At 39.7% G+C, this 25,514-nt stretch overlaps 1 protein-coding gene and 1 long non-coding RNA gene across 9 annotated transcripts in view; one reads left to right on the top strand and one right to left on the bottom strand.

Moving 5' to 3' along the window:
• The window catches only part of BCAS3 (BCAS3 microtubule associated cell migration factor), a 591,271-nt gene that overhangs the window by 99,700 nt on the left and 466,057 nt on the right, over window positions 1-25,514 (bottom strand). The window lies entirely within an intron of this gene.
• LOC144285287 (uncharacterized) lies at window positions 16,094-21,900 on the top strand. The gene is made up of 2 exons (XR_013353607.1): window positions 16,094-16,160; window positions 21,267-21,900. It is a non-coding gene; the product is annotated as an uncharacterized LOC144285287 (long non-coding RNA).

Here is a 25,514-nt window from a genome sequence, read left to right as displayed (position 1 = left end):
AGATTGAGAACAGGAATTCAGGACAAGGCTTCCAGAGCCTACAGACCAGAGAGCCAGGAGAGGGCCTTGGTAACAACTGCTTGAGATTGTCACTCACCCACCCATTCAACGACTAGGTGCTCCGTACTGGGCTAGGTGCTGATCAACATGCTGTGACCTGTGTCCCCGGACTTCGCAGGTGAGCAGAAGGGTGAGGGGTTCTCTCAGCACGGATCCTGATGGCTCAGCTGAGGGTACCTCACAGGGACATGACCCCTGTGAGGTACAGATGAACGCCTGGGCAGGCGGAAGAGCCAGCTTAGTGAAGCCTACACAGCCACTTCCACAGCTCAGCCAGAGAAAGAAAAAAGGAGCAGAGAAAGGACACGCAGCTGTGGTTGCACTGCTAATTCCAAGGAACACCAAGGCAGCAGAGGGCAACAGGCTTGAGATCCAAGTCCCAAGGCTAGGATTCAAGCTGCCCAGGTGAGTGAGGTCAAGTTCTAACTTAAACAGTGGTTCTCAAGTTCTAATGGCTCAAAAATAAATTTATTTAAAATTTCACTTTGGTATAGTTCCTCTCTAAAAGCACTTGCCCATCCCTCTGTCACTTGTGTCCCCCTAAGTAGAGGTAGAGAGGGAGAAGGAAACAAGCACAGTACGCAATGTCTGGTGTGGAGTGGGTGCTTTAGCACAGGCCTATGGACAGGCTGTATGAAACCAAGACGAATTCGATTCGTTGGTATTTTTCCAGCACAAACAGTCCCATCTGTATTAAAAAATAAACTAGGTGGTGAAATTGCTGAAAGGACGAAGCAGCACCATTGAATGTCCTGGTTGCCCAACTGTTTTCAACACTTAAAGGAGCAAAATGGAGGGAAGTAAACATCACAACATCATAGTATTTATTTAGATATAAAATACCATGGGCTACTTCATTTTTAATATTGAAGGGGGGAAATCACAAACATATACATCTATCTATCTATCTCCAAATGTTAGAGTTCATTTAATTACATATTTAAGACCTGTACATTTCACTATATGAAAAATTTACCTCAATAAAAAATGCTTAGGTTGGGGCACCTGGGTGGCTCAGTCAGTTGGGCATCCAACTCTTGATTTCAGCTCAGGTCATGATCTCAGGGTCGTGGGATCAAGCCCCTTGGCAGGCTCAGGGCTCAGCAAGGAGTCTGCTCTCCCTCTCCTTCTGCCCCTCTCCCCACCATGTGCATGCACACGTGTGCACATGCACACTCTCAAGTAAATCTTTGAAGAAAAAAATGCTTAGGTAGATAAAAGGATGATGTAATTTGACTAACCCATTAAACCAAGATGGAAACAAAAATAATAGCATTCAAAAAAAAATAACAGTGTTTAATTCTTCTCAAATTGAGGCACAGAAACTTCTAGAATGATTTGGTCTACAGTACTCTGTGTCAACAGGCTTCCTTCTTTTTCATTCAATGTACCTTTTCCATTTTATTAACAAGGAGCAATCCAAACATAATTTTCTATAACTTGGGCATTTAACATGTCCTGGAGCTTCTGCAGGTCAAGCTAGGGATCCTCGGCTGACATAGGAAGTCACATCTGTTCACAAGTAAACCAACTTTAGTTCCCAAAATAATCTGCCTTTGAACTCTTTCAACACAACCGGAATGAACTGAGTTCTCTGTCCTTGCATATTAACCAAATGCCCTGCCTGCATTCCCAACCATTCAACTCCTAGAAATTACTAGTCTGGACACTTGGGGAGAACCTCTCACTAACGGCCCATTATCCCCCTCCTTTCTCAGCTGCCAACTCAGAGGCTCAGTAAAGACTTCACATTGGTAAGATATTCCCAAAGAAGCAATAAAGGAAATTTCACATTTATGAGGTTTTCTTTTTCCTAGAGACAAATTTTATTTCAAACCTGAGACCAATTAGGGAGGAAAAGTAACAAAAGCATGTATGCAGTCAAATGGTCTACCCCTGAGCTATGCCCCCAACAAAAGCATGTATGAATGTGTTCACTGAGACACCAGCCCAGACAATTTTTTTACAATTGAAAAAGTTCTTTCTCATATATATTTCATTTGATCTTATTAGATATTCACAAAAATCCAAAAGGCAGATACACAGTAAATGACTGGTATATATATGGTACAGTTAGTCAATGAGGTCTTCTGAATCCAAATTGTTTCTTCCTCTACATGAAACAGTCTAGATTGAAAAAGTTGATCAGGAAAAAAGTTCTCTAGCATCTTTTATGTGTGCAACCTCTGAAGAAAGTAACACAGAAAAGGAAGTAAAGATATCCTACACATAAACCGATATTACATTGTGTGTTAACAAAACTGGAATTTAAAAACTTGGAAGAAAAAATATTTACCATGAAAATATAGGAAAACATTTTAATCAGTAGAGAAGGGGAAAATTATTCTAAGTATGATGCAAGCCCCAGAAACCACTAAAAGTTGCCCGTAAATTTAAACACATAAAAATTTAACCTATTTTATGGTGAAAAAAGTATCGCAAACATGTTTAAAGATTATTGACAAGCTGGGGAAGATATTTATAATACATATGAAAAATAAAATGGTACTTAGTATGGAGTAAGCTTCTCTAAATCAATATCAAAAAGACTAATAACCCAATAACCATAGAAACATGAGCAGAGGCTATGAACAGAAAATAAAAAGGAATTTAAATATGACAAAAGATGTTCACGGCCAGTCTAAGAGAAATGCAAATTAAAATCACAGTGAAATATCACATTGAATCCGATAGACAAGATTTTAGAAATCTGATAACATGCCGTATTGGAAAAGTATAGAGAAATAAGCACGTTCATATGTTGTCGGTGGGAGTATAAGTTAGTAGAGCAACTAGGATGGAAAATTTGGCATTTGCTAATACAATTACAAATGAATATATTCTTTAACTTGGGAATTTTACTTCTAGGAACTAATTGTATAGTTTCTAATTGAACATTGCCCAAATATTCAAAGATATAAAAGGATGTTTGTTTCAGCATTATTTATAATAACAAAAGATTAAAAACCATCTATACTTCCAAAAATAGGGATTCTAAGTAAATTATGGTAAATCATTGCAATGAAACACTCTGTTGTCTCTGAAAATAACAAGGACATTCCATAAATATCAAAAAAGGGAAAATATCCAAGATATATGATTAAAATACAAAAGAGAATGCATTGTAGGGTGTCCTTTTTTTTTTTTTAAGATTTATTTATTTATTCATGAGAAACACAGACTGAGAGAGAGGCAGGGACACAGGCAGAAAGAGAAGCAGGCTCTTCACAGGAGCCCAATGTGGGACTCGATCCCGGGATCATGCCCTGAGCCGAAAGCAGACACCCAACTTCTGAGTCACCAAGGTGTCCCAGGGTGTCCTCTTGAAGGAAAGAAAAAAGGATGTTTGCGTGTGCACAGAATATCCTTGGAATGACACATAGGAAACTGATATAGTGATTACCTCCAGGGATAGACCAGGAGATAGGTGTGGGGGACTTTTCACGATACACCATTTTGTGCCTGATTTTCTCTTTTAATTGCGTGGCATGTATTACCTTTTCAAGAAGCTGAGATATCATAGGAATAAAGTAGACCAATGAGTTGAGACTTGCTGGAAAAAGCCTTTGATCTGTTAAAGTCTAGATATTTCCATATGGCTCCATGTCTGCTGCCCAAATAAGCAGGCATGTGTGAGGAAGGCTGGCTGAACCCCTGGCTCTGGTGCTGCCCATGTAAATAATAACCTGTCCAAAGAATGGACTTGGAGGGGCCACTTCCTGCTGGGCACATGTACAAACACACATATACAAACAGTACCAATCTTTTCATGCCAATACAACTTTTGTTCCGAGTCACAAGAAGCTTTAATATCCATCATTGCAACAATTCTTTACATCTTCCAACGGAGGTACTATTATTCCTTCCTGTTACGTAAATCTGTACACTGAAGTTCATACAACTTAGGTGTTCATCCCATACTAGGATCAGTAGGTGGCAGGGCCGTGATTCAAACCTACATCCCCTAATTCCAAATTGGATATTCTTTCCGCCATACCAACTACCTCTCATTCCCTTCCAAGAATAAGTTGTGATTCCTCAGTGCCCAAGCTGGGCTGATTATAAGATATGAAGTGTTCATTCTGCCTATACAACTCCCTGGATTCGGGGCCATCCAGTGGCCGGCCTCCCGGACTTGAACAAACCACAACTGCCTTTCTCTCGGCATCCAGGGTGCTCACGTGTAAAGTAGGGAGCTTCGACTGTAAGAATTCTGAGATCCCTTACAATTCTTCAGTGAAATAGAAGATTCTTTTAGTTCTGCTGACAGTGGGGAGAAAATTACCCCAGGGATGAACATTTAACTAAAAAGAGTACTCCGAGCTCTGAAGCCAAGCTAAAGTTAATGCAGAGAGAGAAGGAGAGAGGGAGAAAGAGTGAGCCAAAGGAGGCTTAGCAAAACTTACACCATCAAAGTCATCCGGCCAGCCTGGAACAGCCAAGCCCAATGTGGCTTGTGGTTATCTGCCTGGTTTTTTTCACTCAAGCACAGGGATTGGTGTCACCTCACCATAAAGGCTCAACGGCTTGGCCCACTATTTTAAATCTGGTTTCTGGTCTATACTAGGATAGATTGAACAACTCTGTGTCCTCCAAGGGATTAAGAGCTTATCTTAATATCTTAGGCTTATCCCAATAACAGTGACGGGGACAAGTGAACAGACAATGGACCACAATATTGGACCCAAAAATACCCTCTGCAAGGCCCCAGGGAAAAGTCTGCAAAATATAAGCAATGCCTAGTGAATATCTTCACTGCAACAAGCTAGGCAGAAGCTGCCATTTAAGAAGAACCCAAATGATAAAGGATGGGATATAGCTCCCTGCCTGCTCACATACCTGCCCACAAAGGGAATTATTGACTAAGGAAAAAAGGAGAAACAAGCAAGAGCTTCTATTCTATTAAGTGTATCAGTCCTAGGTTGCCCCCCATCCCTTGAAACAACAGCTTTACTGAGATATGATTCATCTACTATACATTTCACCCATTTAAATGATACAATTCAATGACTTTTAGCATATTCATTACCACAACTTATTTTGGAACATTTTAATTACTCTAAAAAGAAAAAACCTGTACCTCTCAGCCATCACCTCTCAAACTTCCCATCCCCACCGCCCCTCCCACCCACCCAGCACTAGGCAACCACTAATCTACTTTCTCTCTAGATTTGCCTATTCTGGACATTTCATATAAATGGAACCGCACAGTCTATGGTCCTTTGTTACTGGTTTATTTTAGTCACAAATGTTTTCTTTCTTTCTTTCTTTTTTTAAGATTTCATTTATTTATTCATGAGAGACACAGGGAGAGAGAGAGAGGCAGAGACACAGGCACAGGGGGAAGCAGGTTCCCCTCAGGGGGCCCAATGTGGGACTCGATCCCAGAACCGCAGGATCATGCCCTGGGCCAAAGGCAGGCGCTAAACCGCTGAGCCGCCCAGGGATCCCAGTCACAAATGTTTTCAAGTTCATCTGTTATAGCATGTATCAGAACTTCATTCCTTTTTATGGCTGAATAATATCCCATTGTATGGACATACTATATTTTGTCCATCAATTTGTTGATAAACACTTGGGTTGTTTCCATCTTTAGGCTACTGTGAATAATGCTGCAATGAACATTGATGTACAAGTTTTTGTGTGGACATTTTTTCATTTCTCTTGGGTATATACCCAGGTGTGGCATTGCTGGATCATGTGGTAACTCTATGTTTAACCATTTGAAAAAGTGCCAGACATTTTGCCAAAGGAGCTGTACCATTTTACATTTCCAAAGGTAGTATATAAAGGTTCTGATTTCTCTACATCCTTATCAACACTTAATATCTTTTTTATTACAGTCATCCTTGTGGGCACAAAATGGTATCTCATTGTTTTTTGAGTTATATCTTTCTGATTCCTTTTCACCTGATTATTGGTCATTTGCATATTTTTTTTTGGAGAACTGTCTATTTGGATCCTTTGCCCATTTTTAAATTGGGTTATCTGCCATTTTATTATTGAGTTGTGATAGTCATTTATATAGTCTAGATACAAATCCTTTATCGAATATATGATTTGCAAAATTTTCTCCCATTCTGTGGGTTATCTTTTCACGTTTGTGATATTGTTCTTTGAAGCACAACAGTTTTTAATTTTGATGATGCTCAGTTTATCCTTTTTTTATTGTGTTTGTACTGTTGGTGTCATATCTAAGAAACCCTTGCCTAATCCAGGGTCACAAAGATTTATACCTATGTTTTCTTCTAAGAGTTTTACAGCTTTAGCTCCTATATAAGTCTTTGATTAAATATGGTGTGAAGTACAGGCCCAACTTCATTCTTCTACACGTGGCTGTATATTGCCCCATCACCACTTCTTGAAAAGATTATTCTTTCCCCCAAGAATTGCTTTGGCATCTCTGTTGACATCAGTTGACCATAAATGTGAGGGTTTACTTCTGGAGTCTCAATTCTATTCCATTATCTATATGTCTATCCTTATGTTTGTAAAACACCATCTTGATTGCTATAACTTAGTAAATTTTGAAATTGAAAAGTTGAAGCCTATGTTTGTTCTTCTTTTTCAAGACTGTTTTGGCTATTCTTATATCCATTCTTATATCCATTGCACTTATATGTGGATTTTAGGACCTGCTTGTCAATTTCTGCAAAGAAGTTAGCTGGGATTTTTACAGGGATTTCATTGACTATGTAAATCAATTTGGGGAATACTGTCATCTTAACAATATTGTCTTTCAATTCATAACATGTCTTCACATTTACTTAATTAAGTCTTCTGTAATTTCTTTTAACAGTTTGCATTTTCCTGTTTTAAAAAGAAGCTTCCTTTTAAAATTTTTATTCCTAAATGTTTTAATCTTTTTATTTATTTTAGAAAGAGAGTGCATGTGGGTGAACATTGAGGGGAGGAGCAGAGAGAGAGAGAAGCAGAGAGCTAGCAGACTGGGCTGAGCACAGAGCCTGACATGGGACTCGATCTCACATCTCTGATATCATGACCTGAGCTGAAATCAAGAGTCAAATGCTTAACTGAGCCAGCCACCCAGGTGCCCTGTATATCATTCTTATATCCTGCATCCTTGCTGAATAAGAATTTGTTCCTAAGGCTCTTAAAAAATAATTTGGGTTGGGCAGCCTGGGTGGCTCAGAGGTTCAGCGCCACCTTCGGCCCAGGGCCTGATCCTGGAGACCCGGGATTGAGTTCCACGTCGGGCTCCTTGCATGGAGCCTGCTTCTCCCTCTGCCTGTGTATGTGTGTGTGTGTGCGCGCGTGCGTGTGTCGTGAATAAATAAATAAAAATCTTCTAAAATATAAATAATTAAGGATTGTGGTAGCTTCATACTGAATCAACTCATATAAGTAGGAATGACATTCCCCAGAATTTCTTATCCTCTATGACTAGGGGTTAGGATCGTCTATATGATAGATTTATGTGAGATTCAAAAGATGGACATGTGGCAGCCGTCATTACACTCTGAAGGTTAAATGTTGGGCACATGGCACTGTGGCATCTTGTGTATACCGCTGCTCATGTGCCAGCCAACCTACCAGGCCTGCATATCGCCCCAGCTCTCACCAGATCGCCTCCTTCAGATTCTTTGTGTCCTGGGCCAAGTGCATGTGCAGCTCTGTAATGAAGAATGTCAGCGCCTGCTGTGGATCACCTATTTCATTGTGGCTAATAGCCCTGAGAAACAGATCTGGGATCCAGTTTGCCTCACGGGTTCAAATTTATCCTTTCCTTTCCTTCTGTCACTTCACCTTGATCTTTCTTCCCAACATCAGCCCTGATCTCCATTCAGTCCCACCATGACACTCAAAGGCAACAGACTCCTTGAATGGCTACCACACCCATACAAGGTTAGATATAGGTCTAGTCCCTATAACAGATCCCTTATTCTATACCAGTGGTTCTGCTTCTATGACGAAAATTTCTAGAGATCGGTTGTGTAACAATATGCATAAGGTCAATACAACTGTACTGGACACTTAATGATTAAGATGGCAAATTTTATGTTATGTGTTTTTTTTTTTTTTACTACAAAAACAGTAATATGACTCTGGTAAAGGGAAAGCAAAAGAAGACTAAAAAATGTAGTGGTGAGGAGGGCAGTTGGTGGTGGCGATACAAAAGGAGAAGGAGGGAGAGATAGGCGATATAATTCTGTCTTCCCAACTGGAATAAGAATATACTTTGAAGATAGAGCCTATGTCTTATTCATTTTCATGAGTCAAGAGAATCCTTAGTTAAAAAAAGTACTGAATGAATGAATGAATGCAAAACAGATAGGTGTGGAATAAGTAAAGGTACAAACAGTCCCCCAAATCAAATATGACTAGGGATGCCAAATCTTCAGTGAATGAGTGAATGACAGAAGATCTGTAGCTTGAGTGACATCTACAAGTGAGTAACAGTTTCTCTCCAGGCACAAAATGTAGGACATGATATTAAATATTCAAGAGATACATGACCTAGTTTTTTGGAGGTGGGTGGGGGTGTTGGGTTTTCAGTGTACTCTGAGCATACACAGATCTATATAGGACAGGTCTGTGGACACAGAGTAGAAAAAAAAAGGAGAGCAGAATCTTTTACCCTATGGTCATGTTTCAGGTCAAACAGTCCTTTCTTATATAGCCCTTCCTGACTATGCTCTGGAAAATTCCATGTTTCACCTCCTTGCCATCTCTCTCCTAAAGTTCAGAATCAGACTGTAAGCCTGTGGGCATCCCACGCTGCTGCTGCTTCTTCTTCTTCTTCTTCTTCTTCTTCTTCTTCTTCTTCTTCTTCTTCTTCTTCTTCTGTATCCTATGCTTCTTGCCATTGGGCAATGCAGCATTCATTCATTTATTCACTCACTTGCCCACCATCCACAGAAAAGCATTGGAAATTTACAGTTCAGATATGGTCCCTACCATTGTAGCTTTGGGTAAGGGCCCTGAGTACTACTGAGAAATCGGTCAATCTTCTGTGAAATTTCCGAAGAAATAAAAGCCTTGCCATCACTACTAATTACCTTCTAAGTTACCAACCACTGGGGCAATTTAAAAACTAACTTTCTTATCTTAGTAGAGAGAGGACAAGAAAAAAGGAACCTTGCTTTCGGAATTCTGGCTTTATAAAGAAAATAATGACTGTCTCCATTTAGTATCTCTGGCCAGAGATAGTTAATCTCTGGCAACAAACGATGTGCGTGTGTGAAGACACTGTTTATTCTAGCCTTTCTGCAATTTACAAATCGAAACAAATAATGATGGAGACATTTGCAACTATGGAAAAAGGGTGTTTACAAAGTGGGAGAAAACAGACTAAATAGGCTTAGACTACTAGAAAATTTCTAACACGACATGGATGGACTCCACAACAACGGAAGGTGCAAAAGGCTATGAGTCACACTTATTGTAGCAATTAGATCTTTTCAGAGATTTCCTAAATATGTCAGTTTCAGAAAACAGTATCTCCATGCAAGGTCATCTTGGTAAACCCTGGGGACGCTAGACAGGAGAATTTTCCTAGGCCTCCTGTATCAGCTCTCCATCCTTAGATACAGCTTCTCAGATACCCGGTCTTTAGTTTAGTGTTAAATCATTCAAGCTTAAGGTGCTTCTCACACTTTCCTTTGGAAACTAATTCTTTTTTCCCAAACCTTTCCTTAAATGGCATTGCTCACAGCGAGTTTCCCTGTGAGAAGCATGTGAGAAAGAAGATTTCCTTTAAAAATCCACACTAGGTCATTTTCTTTGTCCATGCTCATTCTCTCTCTTTCTAAAGCCATCTGTCTCCTTTACCATGGCAAAGCTTTTCTCCTTAACACTGAATGTCATCTCTAACTCCCCAAATGTGAGAATAAAAAAGAGGTCATTCCTCAGCGATAATCCTGAATTTGCTATCTTCATTGTTACAGAAATGTTCATATGAGAAACATCAAATTGCTTGTTAATGATCAAAGGGGTTGGCCTAGAATAGATAAAATTTTAATGACAGTGAGGACAAGTTTCCCCCATGTAGAAACTGACCCGGACAACATGGGCTTTCATATGGATTTCATATCTTTACAAAAAACAATAATCAAACAGCAACTCATTAGAAATGAAGAAGGGAAATAGTTCAGTATCCACGAAAAGCAACACTGGGTTTTCACAAGATAAAGACATTTATCTTTTATGGGGCAGAGGAGAACAAAACTACTCCCCAGCTCGGCTAGCAAGAGAAGGTGTAAGTTCACAAGTGCTTATTACAAAAACAGTATGGTCAAAGATTTTTTTTAGGATAAAGGCAAGGACTGTGGTCATTAGCTGTTCTTTACAAAGTCCAAGACAGCACTGCACACCCAGACACTGGGAAATATCGCATTTGACGAACAGAAAAAAGAATGATGATTTTATGCAGTGAGATCCTGAAGTTCATTTCTTTATCAAATAAGTTTGTTTCACTAAGTTTGGGCACGGATTGGCAATGCTTACTTAAGGTCAACATGAATTGAAGTCAAGGCTAGATTGTGGAAACCAGGCCCACAGAAGCAGAAATTTAGTCTAGAATATTTTCCAAGGAAAATCTTGATTAGACTTTTTCTACCTTGTACAAGAGGGAAAAGAATGGAACCATTATTGAGGGCCTCTTCTGCATCAGGAACTATGCTATGCTATGTATAATATGCTATGCTATATTCAATGTAAAAAATATATATAGTATACTATGCTATATACAATCTATATGCTACATGTAGGTCTCATTTAAGCCTCAAAATATCCCAGTGAGGTAGCTGACGTTAAGTGACTTATATAAAGTTACAAATCAAATTTTTTAAAAAATGGAACTTAGAAGCTGTCTGCCCAGGAAGATTATATACTCTTCCCTCTCCAAGGTAGTTTCTCTCCATCATACATCTAGTATCTCTTTCATATTGTTAAAACCTGCCCATAACTTACTGCTTAGCTCTCTCTCCTTTTGGTTCAGATTTTTTAAAAGGTTGTATTACAGATACAGCTGAAATCTCTGTGTACCACACTCCATTCCCCGCCCCCAATCTCCCTCCCAGTATTGCCTTATTCTCATTCTTCTGCAATCTCTTTTTTTCCTTCAATGTTTTAAGGATTTATCTATGTTACTACAGGTAGCTTTAGTTTATACTCACTTATACTCTATATAATAAACATATCATGATTTTTTAAAAAAAATCCATGCTTTTGCTTATCTGCAATGAACATTATTACGTGAGTCTTCTTTTATACAAGCCAGAACTTTCTCTGTATTATTTAACCTAGCAGTAGAACTGCAAGATCTTAGAAATAATAATACTGATAATAAGTGACACTTAAATAGTGCTTGTGTCATTGTTCTAAGTGCTTTTTATATTAACTCATTTAATTTCACAATAACTTTATGAGGATTCTGTTTTTATCTCTATTTTACAGATGGGAAGCAGTCTGGCTCTAGGATCTTTCTAACTACACTAGGCATTGCAGATTATCTTCCTAAATGAGTCCATCAATTTATATTCCACCATCAGTGTCTAAGATTCCACATCCTTGCCAGCACTTGTGGTCAAAGTTTTTAATTTTTGCTATCCTAATATGAATTTTTCCTAATTTTCTCCTGTACACATAACCATTTGTCCTAGCACAATTTATTGACTAGTCCACTCAACAGCACTGATTTGTGATGCAATCTATCATATTTCAAGTTTTCACATAGTGTTTTCATTCTACTGTTTGTCTACCTCTAACAATACCATTCCATCTCAGTTATCACAGTTTTAAATATGTTTTGATTGATATGAGATTCCAATGAAAATCATAATTGGTCTGTTCTCCAAAACTGTTCTTTGCTATTTTTGACTTCTGGTCTTCCATGTGAAGTTCACAGTCACCTTGAAAATGTTTATGAAAAATCCCATGCTGGCTACTCTCTGATTGCTCCTTCAGATGCACCACTCTTCTCCATCTCGCTCTGTCCCCATAAGACTGTCCTCCAGATGAACAGTGTCAACTGGGTCCCTTCATCCTAGATGCAGCCAATGAGAGTCAATGGCAGGAGAAAGAAGAGCAAGAAGAAAAAAGGTCCTGCCCCACTTGGCTTTCCTGTTGCAAGGCCCAGGTCAGCAGTGGCGATTTCTTTATGGAAGGCCTGTTAGGTGGGCTTCTCCAAAAGCCTCAGCTACAGCACTCTCTGGGTGCTGACAATTGCTCTACCCCTTACTGCTTCAGACCCAGGGGTGCTTGAGGCTTCTATCTTCTGATAGCTTGGGGTACTGCGCCTTCTCCCCTGTTGGTTTCTTGGTTTCCCTAAGCTGTGTCTAAATATTTGCAAATTAGCCCTTCATGAACTCTTCAGTAAAAGCTTCTGTGTGCGCCACTGGTTTCCTGCCACACCTGTGATTGATTCCAAACCTACAATGATTTTGATTAGGATTTCATTTCTCAATTCATTTGAGGATAATTGACAACTTTACTATATTGAGTCTTCTCATCCATGAGTATGTTATATCCATTTATGTTTTCTTTCATCCCTTCAATTTACTTTTTAAAATTTTCTGTAAATGTTTTGCATGTTTTTTCTAAGGATCATTCCTGCCCTCTTTGTGCTTTTGATTGCTATTGCAAATAGGACTTTTCTTCAATTGGTTATTGCTGGTATGTAAGAATGTCATCAATTTCTCTATTCAGTAACCTTGCTGGATTCTTTTATTCATTCATTCATTGACTCTCCTGGATTTATTCTTTCTGTCTTTCTTTTCTCTTTTCTTCTTTCTTTTCTTTTTCTTCTTTCTTTCTTCTTTCTTCTTTCTTTCTCTTTCTTTCTTTTCTTTCTTTCTTTCTTTCTTTCTTTCTTTCTTTCTTTCTTTCTTTCTTTCTTTCTTTCTTTCTTTCCTTCCTTCCTTCCTTCCTTCCTTCCTTCCTTCCTTCCTTCCTTCCTTCCCTCCCTCCCTCCCTCCCTCCCTCCCTCCTTCTAGATTTGATTTATTTACAAGAGAGATAGTGCAGGGGGAGAAGCAGAGGGAGAGGGACAAGCAGACTTTGCAAGGAGCCCAACGTGGGGCTTGATCTCACAACCCTGAGATCATGACCTGAGCCCAAACAAAGAGCTGAATGTTTAACTGACTGAGCCACCCAGGTGCCCTTCTCCTGGATTTTCTATACAGCACATCATATCATCTGCAAATAAGGTCAACTATGTCTCTTTCTTTCCAATTTTTGTGTCTCCTATCTCTTGCTCTTACTTCATTCCATTGGCTAATACTTCCACACAATGTTGAATATAAGTAGTGTTAATAGGCATCCTTGTTTCATTTTTCTTAGCTTTTAAGTAAAACCACTCTAAATCCTAAAGCTATGGCTCCCAGCTTCCATTTGCCCTTAAATAATTCTATTCAGGTTGAATAGAATTTGAATTCTATTCAAACTGAATAGAATATTCAGGAGTCACACTAGCCAAAAAAGTCACATCACTACTATGTGCCCTAGAGAGTATGCTATTACATTCTAATATAGAAATGGCAAGTCTTAAAAAAAAAAAAAAAAAAAGAAATGGCAAGTCTTGACAATTGTGGTCTACACTGAAAGAGCATTATGTGAGTTATGAGCTCCGGCTTAGGTGGAGCTAATTTAAACAAGAAGGTTCAACCAATTCTTAGATAAGCAATCATCCATTCACACAACTAGAATTTGTGGAGATGGTCATATCAAACATCACATGATTTACCACTTTAGCTTTTGAAACTGGGAAAAAAACATGCTGAAAAGAAATAAACAGCTCTTTTTCCCTCTCTCTCTCTCTCTCTCTCTTTTTTTTTTTAATGAATGTAATAACAGAAGAGTAATGAGGTTGGAAAACAGATGTGGACAAAAGGAAAGCGCATGCTACAGTGTGGCCCACACAATCTGGAAAGGAATGATAAAAAAAAAAAAAACAAACTTTACAAGCTGTTCTGAGTCTTGAATTAAAAGAAGTAATCAAGCAAGGCTGACTTATAAAGGGTCAGGGGGTAGCATCCTGCAGCAGAGAATAAGCAGAACTCCTTTTCCTTAACTGTCCCCTGCCCTGTTAAGTACGGGAAGGAGGATTTTTCCTGGGTAGCAGCCTCTCTGAACATATTCTTAATTCAGTGTTTAATAACTGCCATGTAACCTCCTTTCCCTGCCCACCCGCTCCCCAGGGAGGTACTTCCCTAATGGGTTGGCTCTTTTTAGTCTGGTTTTAGTCTCTGGCTCTTTATATTCTGACGGGGGCACCACAGTCTCTTTCTATGACTTCCAGGCAAAATGTGTCAAATTAGATAAATGTGTTCGATGCTGGTTTGGGAGAGCTCTCATTCTCTAAGTGATGTCTTCCCACACCCTTTTCACCACGTTTGCCTCCTAGAGTCAGTTGGAATGTGTAACAAAAGAACCCTAACTTGAGAGTGTCTAAATCCTCAAAGAGAGGTTTGTTGTTGCTGTTTAACTTAACAGTACACAATGCAGCAGAGCAACATCCAGAGGCAAATGCAGCATCTTGGTAAAAGGAAGATAAAGCCTTGTCCTGTTTCCAAGGAGATTAACCACCCAGAGATCATTTTCTCGCGTTCCTACGGGCACTGTTATTAATGGTGTTATATGGCAGAATTGTCAGACCTGGTCAGTTTACCAAACTACGCTAGTCTGCACAAAGTGTCTCTCGAAGTGGCACTGTGAGAAAGCAGTCTGCTGCAGTTGTCTGCCTTGGCCTCTGAAAGCTTTCAAACTCAACTACTGAAGTCCAGCCAGCATCTAATTTTACCCGTGAGTTCCAGGAGAGAGTAAAGCTGGTGGGAAGATTACAGAGTTCCTTGAAGCTCTGACCTACAACAGGAAGAGAGTTGTCAGCCTTCATGTCTCTCACCCTAAATCCCAAGGCAAACAACAGTGGCAGGGCATTTTATAACACGTTCCCATTGTAAAATTGCATATTTCAGAAACATGACGCTGGCTCCCTCATTTTCCATAGACTTCGTGTCAGTATACACAGATGACCTTAAAATGAATATTTTTTTTACTTTAGCTTTTCAATTCCAATTTGTCTAACGTACTTGGGCTTCTTTGGGTTTTCTTGTAAAACTGTGGAAATCTACTGTTTTCAAATAGGCTAATGCCTCTACACATTCAACTCTGATCACTTCATTAATGTCCTGGGAATTTCTGGTACTGTTAGTGTGAAATACCACAGGGATTTGAGAGTTTTGGGGGCATTCTGAGCTTACTATAAACAGAGTGGAAAGATAGAGCTTTGAAGTTAAGTCTTGGCTTTGATGTACAGTAGTAACTTGGGCAAGTTGCTTAATATCTCCCATATTTATCTGTAAAATGGGTATAATAATACCTACCTTAAAGGGTTATTGAGAGGATTAGTGACAACCTATGTCAAGCGACTTGCACCGTGCTAACGCAGCAGTTCAATGGATAGTAGTGATTGCCAGTCCAAAGTGAAAGAAAGCAAACCCATAGTTGAATTCAGTAAAGATGCCGCAGAGGACACCCTCTAGGGAAAAAGATGACCTCAGGTGCCCTTAAAAGCACTAGGAGGATCAGCCAACAGGAGAAGTGATAGCAAGTGTCTGGTGTCTAGGGAGATCTCCAATATGATTGTCCTAGGCCAGTCATGATGGACAACTGCCCATTTTAAGGCTAGTTCCCTCAGAAAGAATATGAGCCTCTTCTTGGAGGTAGGCTGATGAAAGGGAGAAAAAACAAAAACAAGAAAACCAGCTCCCATGAGTGGAAAATTTAAATGGCTTCATTAAAACTCTTATACTGACCAGCCTGCTTTCTGGAGTAGCAGTTCACAGAATAGCCAGTAACCTAAGAATGGACCAGACTTAGGCACCCTCAGCTTCTCCAGTGTTAAACAGGTGATCTGTTGTCCTTGACCCCTATGGATAGGAGCTGACAATTTCTGTGCTATTAAAGTCAGAGCTGGACTCTAATAAGAACAAAGCACAAACCATACTAGAACATTGACTGTAACTCTAGGTCATAAACTGGCTGAATTTCAGTGTTCTCAAATTCTATGTGCCCTTGGAAAGAGAGATCAACACAGATTAGTTATACTCACTACTCTCAGTCTCTTCCAAAATAAAAAGGTAAATAAAAAGTAAAGATTATACTACTATTTACTAAGCAACTACACAGTAGCAGGTACTACCACTAATGCCACTCTTTTGTCTACTAGAAGGAAATATTTTAGAAGGGGCTCAGATAATAGAAAGCTCCTTTAGTATCCAATATAAAATAACAAATTTAGTCCTGATATTTAAATAAGCTGTTTAGGAGAGAAACGCAGTGTATATTTAGACCCTTGGGTTTAAGAAGGAAACTCATCTTTTAATCAGAAATGAAATAAGAATCCCCAAGAGCTCAAGGCTCACCAGAACATCTGTCAGTTTAGAATGGATTAATAAAATTAAGAGGTATGGTAAAATCTTATCTAGGGGGAATTACAAATACAAATCCATATGCTGGAATGGGATGGAAGAGTCAGTTGTCAATATTTAGCTCATGTTCTGTGATCCTTTTATCGAGCAACACCTGGCTTCCCAAATAAGCCATAGAGTGTATACTAGTCTCTGTTATATTAGATGAATCTATTAAAATTATTACCAATAAATTCCTTGTTTAGAAAATCATGGCATGAGTGAGCATCATCCTACTTAATCCATTTTTTATTGTGATCAAGGGGAAGAAGCTAACATTTATTAAGTGTCTATTTGGTGCAGGCACTCTAAATGTTACTTCATTTAATTCATCCAATGGTACCATGAACAAAGCATGATTACCTGCATTCTACAGAGGTTCAGTTGGTGAAGTAATTTGTCTAAGGTCAGCAGCCAGTAAGGAAATAGCAGACCCAGCATTCAAACCCAGATAAGCCTTCCGCTAAAATTTGTGGGTTTTTTTTTAAAGATTTATTTATTTATTTGAGAGAGAGGTAGGTGAAGGGACACTGGGAGAGGGAGCAAGAATCCAAGCAGACTCCATGCTGAGTGTGGAGCCCAACATGGGGCTGATCTTATGAACCTGAGGTCACGACCTTGACCAAGGCCAAGAATCAGACACCTATCCAACTGCACCACCCAGGCACCCCTAAAATTTGTGTTCTTTTGACCATACCACACGACCTCTTGGGAATCATGCTATGTATTATATTGGCTATCTGGAGGCAAGAAGTTATAACTCCTTTCCACAATGAGTTTGAAGTCTGAGCAAAAGATACTCAAGGTTTATAAAGGCAGCATGAGGCAAAACATGATGAGTGCCACATGAGAACAGTGATTATTAAAGGCATGGACGGACATTCAGAACTCTCTGAATCTCTGACTAGATTCTGACTAGAATGATCAGGAAAGGCTAGAAGGAGGAGTCGTATTTGATCTAAACCAGGAAGGATGAGCCAGAATTCTAGGTGGCTAAAGAGAAGTATATGAAGGGACAGTGATGACAGAAGGATTGCTCAGAGGAAGGGGACGGTGTATACAAAAATATGAAAGTGGGAAGACAGAAGGCATGCTCCAGAGATGATAAATAATTAAATCTGACACAAGCAAAGGGTTTGCCTAAGGAAGGAGTGGTAGGTAACAAAAAAGGTCGGTTTGAACCAAAATGAAAATGGGAATAAACTGCCTTCAGCTTATTATTATGTATGCCAGGCACTGCGCTGGGTCAGTTCATGGAAACTGATTAGAAGAAGAAAGCATTTATTTATTTATTACATTTATTACATTTATTTATTATTTATTACAGAACAGAATCATGTTTTAAATTATTTGATTGCTCCTATGTTCCATGTCATGTTTCTCCCAGAGCATTAAACAAGAAATTAATGAATTTGGATTTCTCTTATTTGAAGGTGGCAACACTTTGTTAAAGTCTTTGGGGAGGAAAATATTTTGACATGGCCAAAATATTTGTTATCTTGGGATAAAGACTCTCCTGGGGCCACTGAAGTATTTCATTCAAAGGAAGGTGACTTGGTAAAAAGTATTCTTGAAGGAATGACTGAGGACATGGGTTGAATGCCAGAGTTCTGCCCTTTGTCAGCAATGTGATCTTAGAGGAATTTCTTTTGCTGACCTTCATCGGTAAGATGGCGATGACAACACCTACCCACAGGTTTGTTTTCAAAAAGATAAAATGTGGGTGGAAATGCTCTACAAGTATAAAGCATACTTTAAATTTTTAAAAAATCCCAAATTTTTCATTTGGTAGAGAAAATATCTTAAACTTGAGTCTACCCCCAGGAAGGCTCAGAGACATACTTATGTGCAATAATAAGGTCCATTCAGGTTTCTCAGTCCATCCCATTGAGGTTGAGGCTGAGTAACTTATTTTGGTTTCTTGTGCCATGAGATACAAACAATCTTAAAATCCTTATGTCCCTTCTGAAATGGTTATTTTTGGGTAGCTCTGTCTCTCGTTCACTGGTATATCCTACTTATCCCCTTTGGCCCCAAGACTCAATGGTTTAAAAGGCAAGAAGTGGACATCAACTTTGGTTACACAGCACTTCATAGGCAAAGTCATTACATTTTTAAAAATCAACAAAAAAGAAACTACCTCTTGATTTGAAGATATAAGACTGATGACGCCATGTAGTCTGGTCCAACTCAGGGTCACTTTGAAGGCACTTTGAAATATGGTACTTTCATGTTAAAAAGGAAGCCTCAACTATACAATGATCCATTGGCTCCCTTATCCTATGACTACCAATAGAGGCTGGCAGGAGATAGAAATCATTTACTAACTGCAAAAAGTAAAGATCAAAGTTGGAAAATAAATATGATATACTTGTGACTTGGAGTTTCAGAAAATAATCTCTCAGTTTGATGACTCACTTTTTAGGGGAAAAAGGATGGCGTGGCATCTCCTATCCCCAGAGTCTAGAAGCAAAATTGCATAGAGTTGGCAAGAAAACCTTTAATGCCTCAAACTCCCTTAGAGTCAAACCCCATCCACTTAGTAATTTATTAGGTGTTACTTACTGAACATCTAAACAATTGCCAGGAGCTTACTACAAAAACATAGTCCAGGGAAAACAAATCTGTGGTAAGGTTCTCCACATAAGGAGCTCTATCAGGAAACCATTATTCCCTAAACCCTACACACAGCATAATTGAGCAAAAAATGTTTATAAAAGTATTTCAGAGAATGAGTACTCTGATGAAAAAAACTTCACTCAAAACATACACCACACTTAAGCCAACTACTGAGATAGACATACACAGCCAAATCTCTTCTAATTTCAGGACTCACACCAAGACCACAGGGTGCAAGGATGTGTCCATTGTAGTTCCAGAGAAGGGTATGAAGACTTATGGGTACTGATGACATTCACCAGTGTCTGCCCATTGGTTGTCACCACTGGTTTCCCATGATGCTTTCTAGACATTGTCAAACTAACAAGGAATTTAGCAAAGCAAAATGTGGAAAACGAAAGAAAGTATATCATGGAGGCAGTTATGAGGGAAAGAAACTTGTGTGCAATCATCTAAGCTCTCTTCTTACCTTACCAGATGACCCTGAGATGAATAGTTACCTCTTGGGCTTTGTTTTTATTCTTTGGAAAATCAGAAATGTGATTAGCTGGGAAGGGTATTTCTGACAAGCACCAAGGAAAGGAAAACTTTGGTATTTTCATCCAACTCTGGGGTAGAGATGAGGATGGAGAATCTGTTCCAATCTCCGGTGGCTTCGAACAGAACAAAATCTGAAACTTCAATAAGTCATTGTGCACTTTCTGTGACAATTACAGCTCTTTGAAAATCTCCTCTAGTGCCTTCAGAACAAATTTAGATTAATGAAGCCAAACAGAGGCCCAAAGAGGAAGGTACTGAAAAGAGAAAGGGGGATAACACACAGGGCTGTTTCAGTGTAAGCAGGCAATACCAGAAATCTTAAATCTTAAAAAGGAAAAGCTAAAATATTCTAATTGAAGACTGGGATGAATTTATGGTTGATTTTTCTAGGTAGAAAATCACCAGTGGTGTTACAGCACTGTTGTTGGTAAGTATGCAAGACCTTTCCAGCAACCTAATACCAGACTTATTTTCTAATCTTACCAAATACTTGATGAAACATTTTAGAAAAACAGGAAAACCAATTTGACACTAGGGCAACGGAGAGACAAAAGCTCAAGGAAAAGACAATTGAGGAATAAACTAAGAAAGTAATTTTACTTTCTAAACCAGCAAGCCTTATATTAAGTGAAGAAATGCACTTGTCATAGTTTTTAAAGCAATCTGAAAGTAAGTCTTTTGAATAGTACTATGTGAGGCCTCTGCTGCTCACAGAGGACACTATGAGTGTCCTTACTATGAGTAAGGCAGTAATGGACCAACAGGGTTAAATCTCTTCAAGGTTTGGAATGGAAAACAAACATCCACTTAACATGTATAGGAACTGTTTTCTAATAATACCTAAGGAAGGGGCTGGATCTTGGGGTTGTCTCCATGCTGATTGAGGAATATACGGTCACAACTGGGGTTTTAAATAAGGTGGCAGTGGGCCTGATGTAGAAGAAAGGCCAAAGGATTTAGGTCCTGTGGGTATTATCCTAAGGCTCTTCTCCAGTTTTCCTTTTATATATAAATAGGATGAGAGTTCTGGTCAATTGTGAAGTTAGGGTAAAAAAGAAATCACTGTATCTTTCTGAGCTTCAGTTTTCCCACATGTAAACAGAGGAGACTGCACTAGAATATATAATTACTCATATCTAAAGTCCCTTCTGACTAAAATTACATGACAAAGTTAGAAGAGCCAGCCTCCCCTCCCCCCCCCCCCAACAAAAACAACAACAAAAACACTTCTAAACGTCTGCCCTGCAGGTGAGTAGAACATGAGGATGGGCCTATATGAAGCACATGCCCAGAGGTATCCATCACTCATCATCCCCTTTACTTTGCCCTTCCATCCTGGGTATGACAGGCTACAAGTGATGGAGCTGATGTCCCCTCCAAACTCCAATTCCAGAGTGTGATGAGGACACTGCAACTGTTGAAACCACAGCAGTCATAATAATGAAAATGTACATGATAGTGATAATGTCAATGTACGCCATTATGAAAGATGATACTAGCTAACATCACTGAGCCCTTCCTTCTCCAGGCCCAGGCACCATGTTACACATATTTACTCAGTCAGGCCTTCCAACAACCCTACAGGAACTTAACATTGATATTATCTCCATTTTGCAGATAAACTGAGGCTGAGACACAGAGCAGTTGGGCAGGCCTTAAGAGCTAATGGTAGAGCAATGAATCACTGGACAGCCAAAGTCCACGGAGGAGGGTGTCCACAGGGCTCCCAAATAGTACAGCAGCTGACTGTGAGCCAAGAGACAGACTCGGCCATGGGCTCTGCACCACTGCCGAGGCGGGTCCATTTCTTCATCTATCAGATGATGCCAGAGGAGGAGATAACCTTTGAGGTTCTTTTCAGCTTTGACATTCTCCATGAGAGACCATGTTCCATAAGGACTCAGCAACTGTTTGATTCCCAGGCTTTTTTTTTTTTTTTTTTCCAGTTCTTCATTTCTATTTTAAAAAATTGCATGTTCCCGTGGCCCTGGAATGCCTGCCTCCGGCCCCTCTGGAGCCCTGGGTTATGTGAAAGCAGCCGTGCCAAGCTGGCCCATGGGCGGGGCTGAGCCTTCCTGGCCGGCCTGTGACATGTTCCTGACGTACTGTGTGGTCAAGGAGCTGGAACTGGGGGGGTTGGGGGGGCGGCTGAATGAGGGCCAAGCCTTGCACTTCAGCTTCCTGACCTGGCAGCCATTCAGAGAGACCCCGCTAAGTGCTATTTCCTAAATACACTCTCTTTTCATAACAATCTTACCACATTGCTTTCCTTTACAAGCGCTCTTAAAAAAGGGAACTGGACTCCTTCTGGTTAATCTACACAGACTACATTTGGAAACCATCAGAAACTGAACTCTAAACAAAACGTTATTAATGCGTTGTAATCTGCCCTCTATGTTGCAGATGAAAAGAAAATGTTTTATAGTTTCAGAGCATACGTTTTAATTGCCTTTTAAGAGTGCATATACTTTTAGTACTTAGTGTTATAAAACTGTAGTATCTGTTTCTTGATAACTGTTGAGTGATCTCAGCTATTTTTATTAGTTTTTTTCCTTATCCTTTCCTCCTAAACTGCCACCCATGCAAAGTTCCTTTAGATCCAGCTTGATATAGGACTCACATATTTGAGATCTTCATTATAAATAGCTTCTTAACAACCTCCACCTCACTATAAAACACTTGTTCCTGAAAATGAGTTCTATAAACAAAGATGGAGTGGGTGGCTTTGTCTAATAATCCAGTATAGCTGGGAACCTAGCAGTCTAGCCTTTTCCCACTTGCTATGGCTTTTTTATAGGGGCCAGATGACCTACAGAGATCTGATGCTCTGCTACTTTTCTCAACTGTACAGCTTTGTCCCAAGGGACTAACATATCAGTCATCAACCCAGAGGTTTCAAGGGCAGACTCTCGGACACACCAGGATCCAGTCTTCTTTTCAGCGAGGAATCTAAAATCTATTAGCATCAGGCCAAAGTTACCAGAGGGACTGGACTCTCCTGGAGCCTGTCACTAGGCCAACAACCCCCTGAACAGCCAGGTTCCTGACAGTCTGCAGGGGCTGAGGCCTCCTCGGCTCACCTTCCAGCTGGGCAAGTAGTACCCAGCTTCAATGATATAAGGCTGAATCACAGACTTACAGGAAATGAAGTGACCTTTCGAGTTAAGAGTCTTTAGAGGCAGGGGCAAAGGATGAGGGTGTCTGGTGATCTGAATTCCTGGCTGGGAGGAAATAGGAGCATTGGGCACTGGCATCCTTGAGTAGTCAAACACTAAGCCACAAATGATAAAACCTTCTCAGGTAAATCATTCAATGTAGGAGAATGTTCAAAAAAAAAACCCAAAATATCATAGATTCCCCAGGCCAGAAGGGCCCACAGAGATGATGTGGTCCATCACTCATTTTCAGGTGAGGAAACAGAAGTTGAAAGGGGCAGTAACTTGGCCAAGGTTTCACAGATTAGGTGAGCTTAGGAGCCTGGTCTCTCGCTCTCTGACCTGGTGCTCCATCATCTACAGGACACCCATCAGTAGGTAAAGGAAGCATCACTATGAGTGATTCCATTTAGTTGTCAGAAAAGGAGAGCTTGTGCCCTTTAATTCCAGTTCCTTTTCAGAGATAGTTATCTTCCTTATCTCAAACATTAACTCAGTGTTTCGTATGGTGTCTCCAGTGCTTCACTAATGCCTTCATGACTCACTGGCTATTATGGCCTGATACAGCACACAGTGGCGCTTGGTTATAACCTTGGTTTCTGAAGCAATTTTTATGAAAAACAAGCCTTCTTCTCAGCCCCCTTCCCATCAAAACTTACACGATATATTGAGAATTCTCCCAATGGCTTAGCGGGCCCTATTTCCAAAATGCATCAGAATTTATACTATGGGAAGGAGCAGCTGTTCACACATCTCCTTCTCAACTTTAAAGTTATCAAAACTTGTATTTTAAGTTGGGTTTTCTTCCCTCCTCTGCTTTTGGTAATTTTTTTTTTTGGTAATTTTTTTACTTCATATATGTGCCGAGAAGGAGAAATGAACTAGGGACACTGAAGTCATCTTACTACATTCAGACGACCATGAGGCAAAGCTCTCCACTGGGCCCAGGGTATGAACTTTCTAAAACACCCCAAACACACAGAAAAGACCTTTCATATAGAAAAATAAGGCCTTCCGTAACCTCTAGTTCTACAATGGTTGCTATTATTTAGTACTTTGTTTTTGGATCCTCTTCAAATCACTGATTCAACTTGATTTCTGATCCTTAATATTTGGGGCAGGTGACATTTGAGCACCCTAAGAAATCAGCTGAAAAGAAAGCTTTAAAAAGTTGGGTCATGACATTGTTGTCTTCTGTGGGTCTATTGGCTAGATATAGCAAGTCTGTCTCACTTTCAATAGATCACAGATTAAGGAGTGGTAATTACAAAAATATCAGGCAGAGAATAGCGAAATACCCCTGAAAATAACTCCTTTTACCACTATTTTAAAGCCACCTCTTAAAGAATTGTCTTCTGAGACAACTGAAGCAACATGAGAGAGTTTTCTCTTATGTTAAGGGAAAGGCTTGTCATTCGGTAGCTTTTGTATTAATCAGTGCTCCTACAACAAACGGTTTCTTTGGCCAGGGACACAATTCTATGTTGGGATATGAGAGTCCCTCTCTGCTGCTCAGATGTCCTTGAGATTTCAGCAATACACTTCTTGGGTGTTTCATGACCTTTTGTGCTAGAAAATAAGCCTTTGGAGGATTAAAATTAGCTTTTCTCATCCTAGTTTAAGGAGTGCTCTGCCCTGGGAACATTTAAAAAAAAAAAAAAAAAGAAAGAAAGACAAAAAATTAAAGCCCCGGTCCTGAGCCAAATACCCAGTCTAGTGGTACTGATAATGCTCTCAAGGTTCTTATTTTAAATACAAATTTTTTGAGAGAGAGGGGGAAACAAACCATAGGAGATTCTTAACGATAGAGAAAAACTGAGGGTTGATGGAAGGGAGGTGGGCAGGGGATGGGACAGATAGGTGATGGGTATTAAGGAGGGCACTTTTTGTAATGAGCACTGGGTATTCTATGTAAGTGATGAATCACTAAATTCTACTCTTGAAATCAATGCACTGTATGTTCACTAACTAGAATTTAAATAAAAATCTGAAAATGAAAATAAAAATAAAAATGAATTTTGGGCAGCCTGGGTGGCTCAGTGGTTTAGTGCTGACTTCAGCCCAGGGTATGATCCTGGAGACCCAGGATCGAGTCCCACGTCAGGCTCCCTGCATGGAGCCTGCTTCTCCCTCTGCCTGTATCTCTGCACCACCGCCCCACCCCCCCGCCGTGTCTCTCATGAATAAATAAATAAAATCTTTTAAAAAAATGAATTTTTGCAGGAGTAGCCTAAAAAATAGGAAAAGAACATGCATGAATTTAAACAAGTTCTCCTCTTTAAGATCAGAGAAGAATGAAATTTTATGCCACAGGTATTTGAGAGTATACTACTACTTCAAACTATTCCAAGTGGTTTGAAATATTAAAAGTGAATATACTGCCTCAAACTTCTTGACCTATAGATCGAAAGTCATCACTCACCTTGTCCTATGTATCCTAATATGGACTAAATACAATACTCAATGAAGTCCTGGTATCATATGCATTAAAGGCCTTAAAATCAGGCTATCAGAATTGATCATCTGCCACAAAATTGGCTAGATACATTTCCATGTGTTGCTCCTGGTATGACAGCTGAGGGACTCAGGTCACTGCTACTTCTTCCCTGCTGAGGACACACAAAGTGGGAGAATTCTCACCATATGGCCTTTGCCCTCTGATTTTCTATCTTACCTGTTCTCCCTAGGCCCAAGGCTCTGTGGGAATTCA

This window comes from Canis aureus, chromosome 16 (assembly GCF_053574225.1).
Source record: "Canis aureus isolate CA01 chromosome 16, VMU_Caureus_v.1.0, whole genome shotgun sequence".
Classification (NCBI taxonomy): domain Eukaryota; kingdom Metazoa; phylum Chordata; class Mammalia; order Carnivora; family Canidae; genus Canis; species Canis aureus.
Note: the sequence above shows the minus strand (reverse complement) of the source record. Positions and strands in the feature narration are given on the sequence as shown.